Raw genomic sequence first — 10893 nt, 5'->3', positions numbered from 1 at the left:
ACCATGATAAATTGATGAAAGTAGAGAACACAAAAGTGTTTATGGAAGAATTATATTAGACTTTCATGAAAATAATGTTACAAGATGCATAGTTTATATAGAGAATAAACCAACATAATTTCCAAACTAATATAGAATAGTATATAATAGATAATGATAAGTTTTCTATTCTAATATATTGATGTATATCCTAATATTGACCATTGGATTAGGTCGATTTTCTAGATCTTCCAATAGTAACCATGGAAAAATTCATCATTTGTTGTTCAAGAACAAAGAGTACAACGCCTAACACAGTAACACATCATTCTCAGAGTAACTATCTCATTGAAGAACAAAGGACTAATAGGTAAATCATGGAAGTGTTTTGTACGGAGTCTACGATTTGTTGTTGTATATTTACAGAACACAAACCGAAGCAACCAACCAAAAGACTACGATCAAAAACTTGCTTTTGTCCCTGTTTCAAATTTAGGGCTTATAGAACTTTTCAGAATGACAGCTTCTGATTCACAGCTTTACCTTTGGCATCATCACATCAATATACAGAGCTATTCTATTTTTTTGTGAAAAATAAGACTCCTTACTCCATAAGCTGAGCTGTTTAGGCATTCATTTCCCTAATGTAGAACTGCACTTATTCAAGTCATTTATGCATGAACAAAAGCATAGTATCCTCAAAAAACGTAATCATTTTCAAAAAATCCATCGTATAACATTATATATTTAAGGAAAAATCGTACATATATAATTTTCAAAAAAAAATCGTACATATATAACGGAAAATAATTAAATTTTTTATATGCATACAAATATTCAAATTGGATAATTTTGTCAATTCACATATATAAATTGCAGTTTTCCAAAACTTTAAATAATATCGTAATTTTCAAATTAAAATCACATATAAATTTATATTTCTCTAAATTTACTCTATTTTAAGAGAAATATAAATTTATATGTGATTAATTTTAATTTTTAAATTACGATATTATTTAAAGTTTTTTCAATTTGAAAATAATATCGTAATTTTCAAATTAAAATCACATATAATTTTGTCAATTCACATATATAAAAGTGCAGTTTTCCAAAACTTTAAATAATATCGTAATTTTCAAATTAAAATCACTTATTAACTTTATATTTCGAACCTGACATAGAAGGAGACCTCACTTGGTCCACCATCGTACATCGATTGATCTTCTGCCTGAAAGAGACCGATCCACATCTATGAATGGAAATGTCCAAACGATCAACTTTGCAATCAGTTGTTAGAATCAATAATTACATAATTAACTTTTTAAAAGAAATATTCATATGCATCAGATCTAAAATCTTCATTGGTCAAAAAATGTAGATAATCAACTACGTTTCAAACAACAAAACCAAGTCGGAAGATATGTCGTAGCTGGAGCAACAGCTCATGTAATCAACTCATCCAAGAATTTGCAGTACTACATACATACCTTGGATATGAATTAGGGTGTGTGTTAAGGAAAGAAAAATAACAACGAGGGCGTAATAGTTTATACTTTTCAAAGCATCAACAACAAATAAAGGTCTTCCATTTCTCTAGACAACAATCTGCAAGTGATGAAGTTTAGCATATAAGACTGGCCATATGCATTCTCAGATTGTTGAGTTACTTTCTACTAATAAGAAAATTTCAATAAGCAAGGCTACCAACAAGATGTGTTCTTCATGCTAACTTGAGAAAGCAGTAGACTACCTTTTATATCTTCATCTTTTCTACAACAAGACCTCTTGAAAGGGTTACTTCAATTTTGGAAATCTGCACCAACTTTTTATGGTCAGAGCTTTTGGTTTTATGTAATACTTATAGATAAGTGGTCTTGACACTCATAGTTTTATACACTCAAATACAAGTCTGATTTCTACTCTACGTTTTGCAAATTTCAAAGACAGTATAAATAGAATTGGTTGCAAAAAGTACATTTGCTTGTGGTTTACAAGGTCAGTGTTCTTTCTCATCTGCAAAAATATGACATTCAGCAACATATATATTTTCCTCATATAACACATCACCGAGTCTGGTCTTTCTATGATGTTTGATATTAAGTTGCCTCTTAAAGTTTGGGTGGATGCATTCTTTACTGCAAACATTCTTGGAAATCTCATGCAAACAACAAGTCTAGAAGATTAAGAAAGTCCATATCAAAAGATGTTCAAAGGATACTATTGTTATTATCGTTATTTTCAATGACTTATTTTACTTAAAAAGACCTAAGTATTTTTTCTATTTATTTTTAATAACCTATTTCATCATGCCACAAAATATAAATTTCATATATTTAGTTTATATAACTAGATAAAATTTAGTTATACTAATTGAAATATTTTTTTTTGTTATTGGAAAGACTAATGTAATTATAAAAAAATTATATGTCACAATAAAAATTCAATCTAAAGCACTTTAAAAAGTTGCACATATAAAAAAAGTCACAATATATTTTTTGCAATATTAAGAACTAAAATATTTATAGTTAACTTTTATCATGTAATGGTTTTAAGAGATTAATATGTGTCCTCGATTCAAAAAAATTTTGGATTCGCCATTGATATGTGGTGTATCAAAAACGTTAAGAAAGTATATTCAGTAAAATACATACTTTCTTCAATTTTTGAGCTCTATTTCCATATACGAATTTATTCCATAGATACCTTAAACCATACAAGTATGGTCGAGTGGTACGGCGGATTTGGAAAGGTGCTATTCCGGGTTCGAAACCTACCAAACTCAGATTTATCCGTTTGTGTGGTCAGGTAACATTAATATCTAGTTTTCATCGCGAGCAACCAGATCTATCTGGCCCGGTAGACACGTCAAGAAAAAATTAGTCGGTTGGAGCTCGATCCGCCAAACACTCCGAGTTATCGAAAAAAGCCTCAAGACATAAAGGTAAAAGATTTTGAAAATATCAGAAGAGAATAAGCGCAAGACAATAAATGGATTAGTCAGAAATTTAGGTTGACCTACACCATTGAAGAACTAAGTGATGAAATCTTTTTCTTTTTTTTGATTAACCTAGGGGTATCCCGGGCCTATGGAAGGGCCCAGACTAATCTCCAAGGGGAGGTGCAGCCTACGGATAGACCCTCTCTCCGGATATGCAAATGGGCCCTAAAACATAAGTCCATATCCGTGTTGGTGTCCAGAAATCATGACTTAGTTTCCTCTAACAGAGTTCGAACTCACAATCTGGGTGCAGGAAGGAGCCCGTCCTTACCATTGGGCCACGATGTTCTGGACAAGTGATGGAACTTTCCTAGAAGATTTCTCTATTCTCGTAGCCATCACCTAGTTTGATTTTTTTTTTTTTGCGAGGGCAAAGAATGGATTAGGTGTTTATATAAGGCGATAAGTAGAGGGAATCACAACAGTTCGATGGCTCACAATTCTTGTAGTTAATAAAGTGTTTTATTAGAAAGATTGGTCGGAGTCCAACATTACCAATAATAATCAGGAAAGATGGCAACCGCCAATGCTTTTACAATGAAACCAAAACGTGAAGTTGACTAGTCGGCTAAGTAGCTGATTTAGGTTGATATGGGCTTCTCAAAATCATGGCTGGAAACAATTAAAAATGGTTCATGTTAAAGTACGGATGCGATCTTATATTTTTTAACAGAGAGAGTTATTGGGGGCGGGACGTGTTGAACCCGTTTAAAAGTCTTACTCAATTTATCTTATATATTAGAATTATATTATAGTCGTTAAATTAATTATATAGAAAAAATATTTGAAAATCGAACTATTTATTACTTTAGAAAGACAACGTATATTTTAAAATTAATTATGTTTTCTATTTAAATGGAAAGGGACATATCAACGCATTCAAAATAATGTATATGTAAGTTAGCACCAAACAGAAGACATACATATTAATAGACTTTGATGAGTTTCTTCTCCCCCGGTGTCAAGTTCATGCATGCCTGCTTCGAATTATTGCAACCTACAATATAATAATTCCACATTAATAAATATATATTTTTTCATTCACATGTATATAAAATATACGTGTATTTATTCTTACATGTACCCTAAAGTATAAGATTATGAAAAAATAATAATACAAGATTAGGTTAGGAATGGAAGATCGATGATACCAATGTAGATAGTTTTTTTTTTTTTTTTTTTTAAACGTTGATAGGTTTTCTACCCATAAAAACTTGGGGAAATTTCATAACTACACTTTGTGTGGTACCACAATTCAACAATACCACCAATAGAGTGATATTTTCACAAATACACTTTTCATTAATGTGTAAAAGACAAAACTGACCATACCTTATCTTCTTCTCCATCAGATTCTTCTTCTCTCGTTTCTGTCATCGTCGACGTCTTTTCAGCCTCGCGTCGTCTTCATCCAGTCTCGCCGTCGTCGATGTCGTCAAATCCGTCGAGATCCACAGTCATCAAGATCCATCGTCATCTCTGTCGAGATCCATCGTCGTCTCCGTTGCGATCCGTCGTTGTCTCTGTCGAGATCCGTCGTTGTCTCTGTCGAGATCCGTCGTCGTCTCTGTCGAGATCCATCGTCACTCTCCCACACAACCAGCGACCAAAGATTACAAGAATCACGATTAAAACCTCAAAGATGTTGACTCCTCACCACGATTCACACATGTATGTTTCTAATTTGTATTTTTTTGTTTGATTCAAGTAATTTTTTGGATTTATTCTTTCTGATATAAAACAATCGTTTAGAACATGTCGATCTAAGGGAAATAGTTTCAATAGTAAACATTGAGTTTTCAAAAAATTATAAACCTTTATAAATCTGGGTTCAAGTGATTTTATGATTTTTGTTTCTCTGCTATCCGAAACACAAATAAGGTTGATTTAATTTAGACTTGTCATTTGAATAATTATGGTTAGAAGAAAGGTTTTCGAATAGTGAACATTGCATTTTAAAGAATTATATCCTCTTATAAATCTGGGGTTTAGGGTAGATAGTACAACTCAATGCTTTACATGGTTTTATAAAGAAGTTTGTAAACAAGAGTTGCTCATATGTCTATAAAAACATATAAATGTGTGAATTTGAGAAGTCTTGTCTTTTATTATTTTATATTCTTTGTAAAACTGTTACCGAAATACATGAATATTACGCTTGGATAAGGTATCTTTAGACTATGATTAAAAGTTAACATCATATTTGTATTTCATCTTGCAGTTAGATAGCAATGAATTCTGCACATCTATGAGATTGCTTCTGAGGATTTATGAAGCTGGAACAGAACCACTTGACAATCCAAAAGTGATTACCCGGTGTCTTGGTCAATAATGTGAAGCGTTTTATAGAAGATTATAAATGGAGTTTTATAAGAGTTTATAAATTTATATATTAGAGATTTGTAGAGATTTATAAAACGTTGACTAATCTTTTTTACATCTTGTGGTTAATACATTGTTTGGATTTTCTGATGAATACAAACATTTGGTGACCCCAACACATCTGATCTTGATGACATGGATTTTGACAGTTCAACAATGATATAAAACAAAAAAAAAAGCTAATGGGAACAAGGATTTGTGAATTTACTTTTTTGTAACATATGATATAAGACAATAATACATGAAAGAAGAGCAAACGAAAGAAGAAGAACAAATAAGATATTAGAAATCATTTGTAAAAGTTTATAAAACAGTTTGTAAAGTTTATAATCTATTTATAAGAATTTATAAATTATTTGTAAAAGTAAAATCCATTTATAAAGGTTTATAAAATATTTAATAAATTATAAAAGGTATGAAAATTGTTTAGAGGGTCTTCTTGAGCTGTTGAAAAAATATCTATTCTGATAAAAAAAAGAATTTATAAGGATTTACAAAAATAAATTATAAAGTGTGTACACTCTTATAATGGATTATAAAACAATTTATAAAGATATGTAAATTTTTTGAAGCGGTGGAGCCTTACTTGTTGTCCGCATGTGTCTCAGAATCTGCCACGTATCATTATCTCTTTACAAAACCTTATAAGGGTATGTAACATTATTTGTAAGAGTATATAAAACATTAATAAAGGCATATAAAACAAGTTATAAAATCTATAAACCATTTATAAATGTTTATAAAAACGTTATGAAAGTTTAAAAATAATTTATAAGGGGTTATGTATACTATTAATAGGGGCTTATAAAAACTTTATAAAAGCTTATATTAAATTTATAAGGGGTATTTTAAGAGTTGTATAAGTTTATAAATCAACTAAAAGAGTCTATAACCATTTATAAAGCCTTATAAAACAACTTATAATGGTTTGTATAATAATTTATTAATAATTTATGAAGTTTATACGCCATTATAAAAAAATTATTAAACAATTTATAAGGATATGTAAAATTTCTGAAGCGGTGGATCCTTGCTTGCTGTCCACATGTGCCTCAGAATCTGCCACTTATCATCATCTCTTTACAAAGCATGCACGTGTTCTTTAGTTTTATAAGAATATTTAAAGTTATTTATAGCTGGCTCATGTATCTTAGATATTCTAGTTTCATGAAGAAATTATATAACTTATAACCCCTAATAAAGTATCTTATAACTTATTAAAAAATCACTTACAAACCTTTATAAAACTCAGATATACTAGTTTCACGAAGAGATTATATAACTTATAACCCTTTATAAACTTTTATAAAACTCAGATATACTAGTTTATAAAGTATTATGTAGCTTATAACCCCTTATAAACCTTTATAAAACTCAGATTTACTAGTTTCATGAAGAGATTATATAACTTATAACCCCTTATAAACCTTTATAAAACTCAGATATACTAGTTTATAAAGTATTATATAAACTCAGAGATGAAAAGGCTGATAAATAATAACTTATAAATGTTTATAGCTGGCCCATGTATCTCAGATATACTAGTTTCATGAAGAGATTATATAACTTATAACTCCTTACAAAGTATCTTATAACTTATTAAAAAATCACTTATAAACCTTTATAAAACTCAGATATAATAGTTTATAAAGTATTATGTAGCTTATAACCTCTTATAAACCTTTATAAAACTCAGATATAGTAGTTTATAAATTATTACGTAGCTTTTAACCCCTTATAAACCTTTATAAAACTCAGACTTTATGAAAGATTATATTCAATTTATAAGGGGTATTATAAGAGTTGTATAAGTTTATAAATCAACTAAAAGAGTCTATAACCATTTAGAAAGCCTGATAAAAAGATTTATAATGCTTTGTATAATAATTTATAAGGGTTTATAAGGGTATGTGAATAATAATATAAAAGTTAATATATTGTATATAAAAGCTTATATGATTTAACTATAAGATATTTTATTTTGATTTACAAGAATGTATAAATTGACTCATACAAGTTTATAAACTGATTTATAATACTTTATAAAATATCTACTGCAGTCTATAAGTTAATGATAAATATTTATAAACTAATTTATAAAGTTTTTTAAATCATTTGAATCTAGCTCCAATAGAATTTGTATTTGCAAAATTCAACCCAATCCACTACGTACATGCTGAAACAGTGATGTCTTGCATATTTGCATTGTTTTAACCATTCATTCATAAGCATTTTCATCATATAGAATAGGATTTAGACATGTTTAGGTTGCATTTTGCATGCATAAGTCTCTATTAGGTATTGGAGTGCCAAGTGAGGTTATTGGAGACATTTGGATGCACTTGGAGCTCAAAAGATGTGAAAAGGAGGATGATTGGACGAGCAAAGCATCGGAGCGACCTTCTTGAAGCGACCCTACGGAGTCGTTGTGCCCCACCTCTCAGAGCGACCTTCCCAGAGCGACACCTTCAAGTCGCTCGCGTTCTCATCACTCGGAGACACGAAGAAACGAGGTCAGAGCGACCCCTCAGAGCGACCACCCGAGGTCGCTCCCGAAGCCAGAGCGACTCTCGGGGGTCGCTCCGCATCACCAGCTGCACGATTTTATTATTTTTGAAGGACCTTTTTGCAATTTATTGTGCACGTTTTTGCACTGAAAAACCTAATGTTTAAGTATGCTTTGTAGCCACCATTGGCAGATTATCTTTTATCTATTGAATACACAAAACTCTCTCAAAAAGTTCTCTTTTGGATTTGATTGTTCGTGTGTTCTTGTGAGTTTCTCTTCTATTTCTCTATATGATTCATCTGAAATCCACCATGGGTTTAAGAGGAATCATGGAGATTAGTGAGTATCACCTTTTGGATTCATGGGTTAGGGTGATTAAGGGTGATTAGGCTAGTTCTAGGATGTTTTAGGTATAGATCATACTTGTTCCTTGTTAGTAGAGTGATCTTAATGCATCATTTGAGTAGGCCACTCAAAGGGTGATCTCTAGGCATTTCCCACCCAAAAGGTGTTTGATGAAATGCCTGAGTCAACTCTCATAGGCTCTTAGTGTACTTTGCCAAATATATTTGTTGTTAAAGATGCTAAGATAGCTAATAGACTTGTTAGTAATGATTGCTTGCATGTTATTCAACCAAAGACATTTGATGTTTGAGACATGTTAGCAAATGAGCATTCATCTAGACATAGAGCCTGCTTAGAATTGTGTCTAGGCTTAAGGTTAATAGTTTGATTGATTCATTTGTCTCCTTTCCAATAGCTTAAGAGTATCATTTTACTGTTTTGCATTAGCTTTAATCATTAGTTTAGAATTCATCAAATCACTAGTTGCACTTAGATTAGGCAAATACTTGCATTCTCTCTGATTTTAAATCCCTCAGAACTGGTTCGACAATTTACTTCCACTATACTATCATTTGACTTAGGAGCCTCAAAACTCTTAACATCAAACAGACTCAAAATTATCAGTCTTGTGTCTCCTCCACGTCACTCTATTGCTCATAAGGCAGAGCTGAACTATGCCAAACACAACATGTGAAAGATTTACCACTTTTGCCACCATCTCTGAACCATCTTCTTCTACTGTCTTGGACAAAGAGATAGTTGGTACTGCAGCCTGAGACTGAAAACAACTGAATCTCAACATCTCAAGTTATGAGTGCTTTAAAAATCCACCAAACGTCAAGTCTGAAACTCGTTGAAAGTGCTTCAGGATTGACTTCTGCTTCACTTGATCTGTTGTATTCCTAAGAATAAACAGTCTTCAGCACATAAAGTTTGTCCTTGAACATGTAGACTGCAATAAGCCTTCTTTGAACTTGAAACTCCATGACTTTGGCATTTTGCTCAAGAAACTTTACTGATTCTCTTCTCTTCCTCCGATAAGCATTTAATCAAACAACTTGTGTCCACTCTCATGAACAATCTCAGTATGTGTAATTGCTTCGTCTCACTCCACCATCCTCTGAAGCGAGTGCTCTGTTTACTGTAATTCACTGTACTGAACCGGTGCTATTAACTTTGTTTCTCAAGCTGGTACAACATATATATCATCGTCCTCTGCTGTCTTGTTTCTGTGGCCTGAACCGAATCAATTGACACAATCATTATCTTCTCAGGATCATCATTATCAACAATCTTTTGTGTCACTTCATCCTCCATGGTTTCATACCGATTTGATTTAAGAGATACAGATTCTCGTAGCTTCTCCATCTCATCTTCACCAATCTTGTGCATCGCTTCAGCATCAACAGATTCGTCAGATTGCTTTGTTGCTCCGTTTATGTGTCGTGTGAAACAGAGTAACGTAGATTTCATCGGACGTCAGCGTCGTCGGAGTCGTCGAATCGCATCGGAGCCGTCTCGCCGGAGTCGCCGGAGTAGTCGTCGTTCGTGGGAGAATAGATTAGGTATATGTTTTAATAATTAGAGGTATAATAGTATTTTGCCTATTATAATTTTAATGGTAAAATTGGTTAGTGTAAACTTGAAAAGTAGTATCATGAAAATGATATTTTTGGCAATTTCCCTAAAAACTTCTCAACACTTAAAAAAAATGGTTATAATCAGAAGGAACAAAAAATCATCATAAGATACCATGGTTCACTTGTACATTATGCCTATATTTGTCTGCCTTACCTGGTGGGTAGAATGCTTTTTCCGTCTTATTCACCACGAGACTAATGGGATTCACATTTTTTTAACGTCTCCTTATATTATTACAACAATGAGAGAATACGCCATTCTAAACTACCCTATATGATATGTTATAGAAAATTTTGAGATCCATACGAATGGAGATTTTGAGATCCATACGATCTCGTTGCTGATCCGACTACATCTGATCGGCGAGGCTTACCTAGAAGGCACAAGGGAGACTACCACACTCCTTGTCTGTCTTCTCCTTCGGCTGAACCTGTTTGCTCCTCCGGTGACTTGCAAAATAAGTATTAGCAGAAGACAACGATTCTCGTGCCGGTATCACTCATCTCTCGTGCTGATTCTGCATCTCCTTCGGATTGGTTTCAGGCTCTGGATCTGTTGCGGTATTGCTAATATTGGTTTGATCGCTGTTGGTGCACTCTTTGGTGTATCGGTGATCACACCCTGTTATTCGGCTCTCAGTTTTATCCCGGATTTGAACCTCTGTTTTAAAAAAAAAAACTGAATCATCGTTCAGTTCTTTGGATTTGGCTCCGTCTCTTTGGATGAGATGGGATCAATGGATCACTCTCGTTCTGCTCACCACGCGGCTATGAAGGGGAAAGGGATCCTGTATGACGATGATGATGATAGGCCCATAAAGCTGGATGATCGCGAGGGCTCTTTTGTGATAAAGGAGTTCAATTTGACACTGATCGGTAAGGTACTGAACCCGAATAAGCAGATTGTTGAGAAGCTATTACAAACAATGCCCTCTCAATGGGGCTTGTCAGAGAGGATCACGGCGAATGACATAGGCAATGTGAAGTTCTTGTTCAACTTCTTGACAGAGGAAGATCTCAACTCTGTGCTCCGGCAAGGT

At 32.8% G+C, this 10893-nt stretch overlaps 1 long non-coding RNA gene across 1 annotated transcript; it reads right to left on the bottom strand.

The window, feature by feature from the left end:
* Nucleotides 1-244: 244 nt before the first annotated feature.
* LOC130510879 (uncharacterized) lies at nucleotides 245-1957 on the bottom strand. Its single transcript, XR_008944680.1, has 3 exons — nucleotides 1730-1957; nucleotides 1152-1584; nucleotides 245-631 (listed from the first exon to the last, which is right to left on the bottom strand). It is a non-coding gene; the product is annotated as an uncharacterized LOC130510879 (long non-coding RNA).
* Between the last annotated feature and the right edge of the window lie 8936 nt (nucleotides 1958-10893).

The sequence above is a fragment of the Raphanus sativus genome, chromosome 4 (assembly GCF_000801105.2).
Source record: "Raphanus sativus cultivar WK10039 chromosome 4, ASM80110v3, whole genome shotgun sequence".
Lineage (NCBI taxonomy): Eukaryota > Viridiplantae > Streptophyta > Magnoliopsida > Brassicales > Brassicaceae > Raphanus > Raphanus sativus.
Note: the sequence above shows the minus strand (reverse complement) of the source record. Positions and strands in the feature narration are given on the sequence as shown.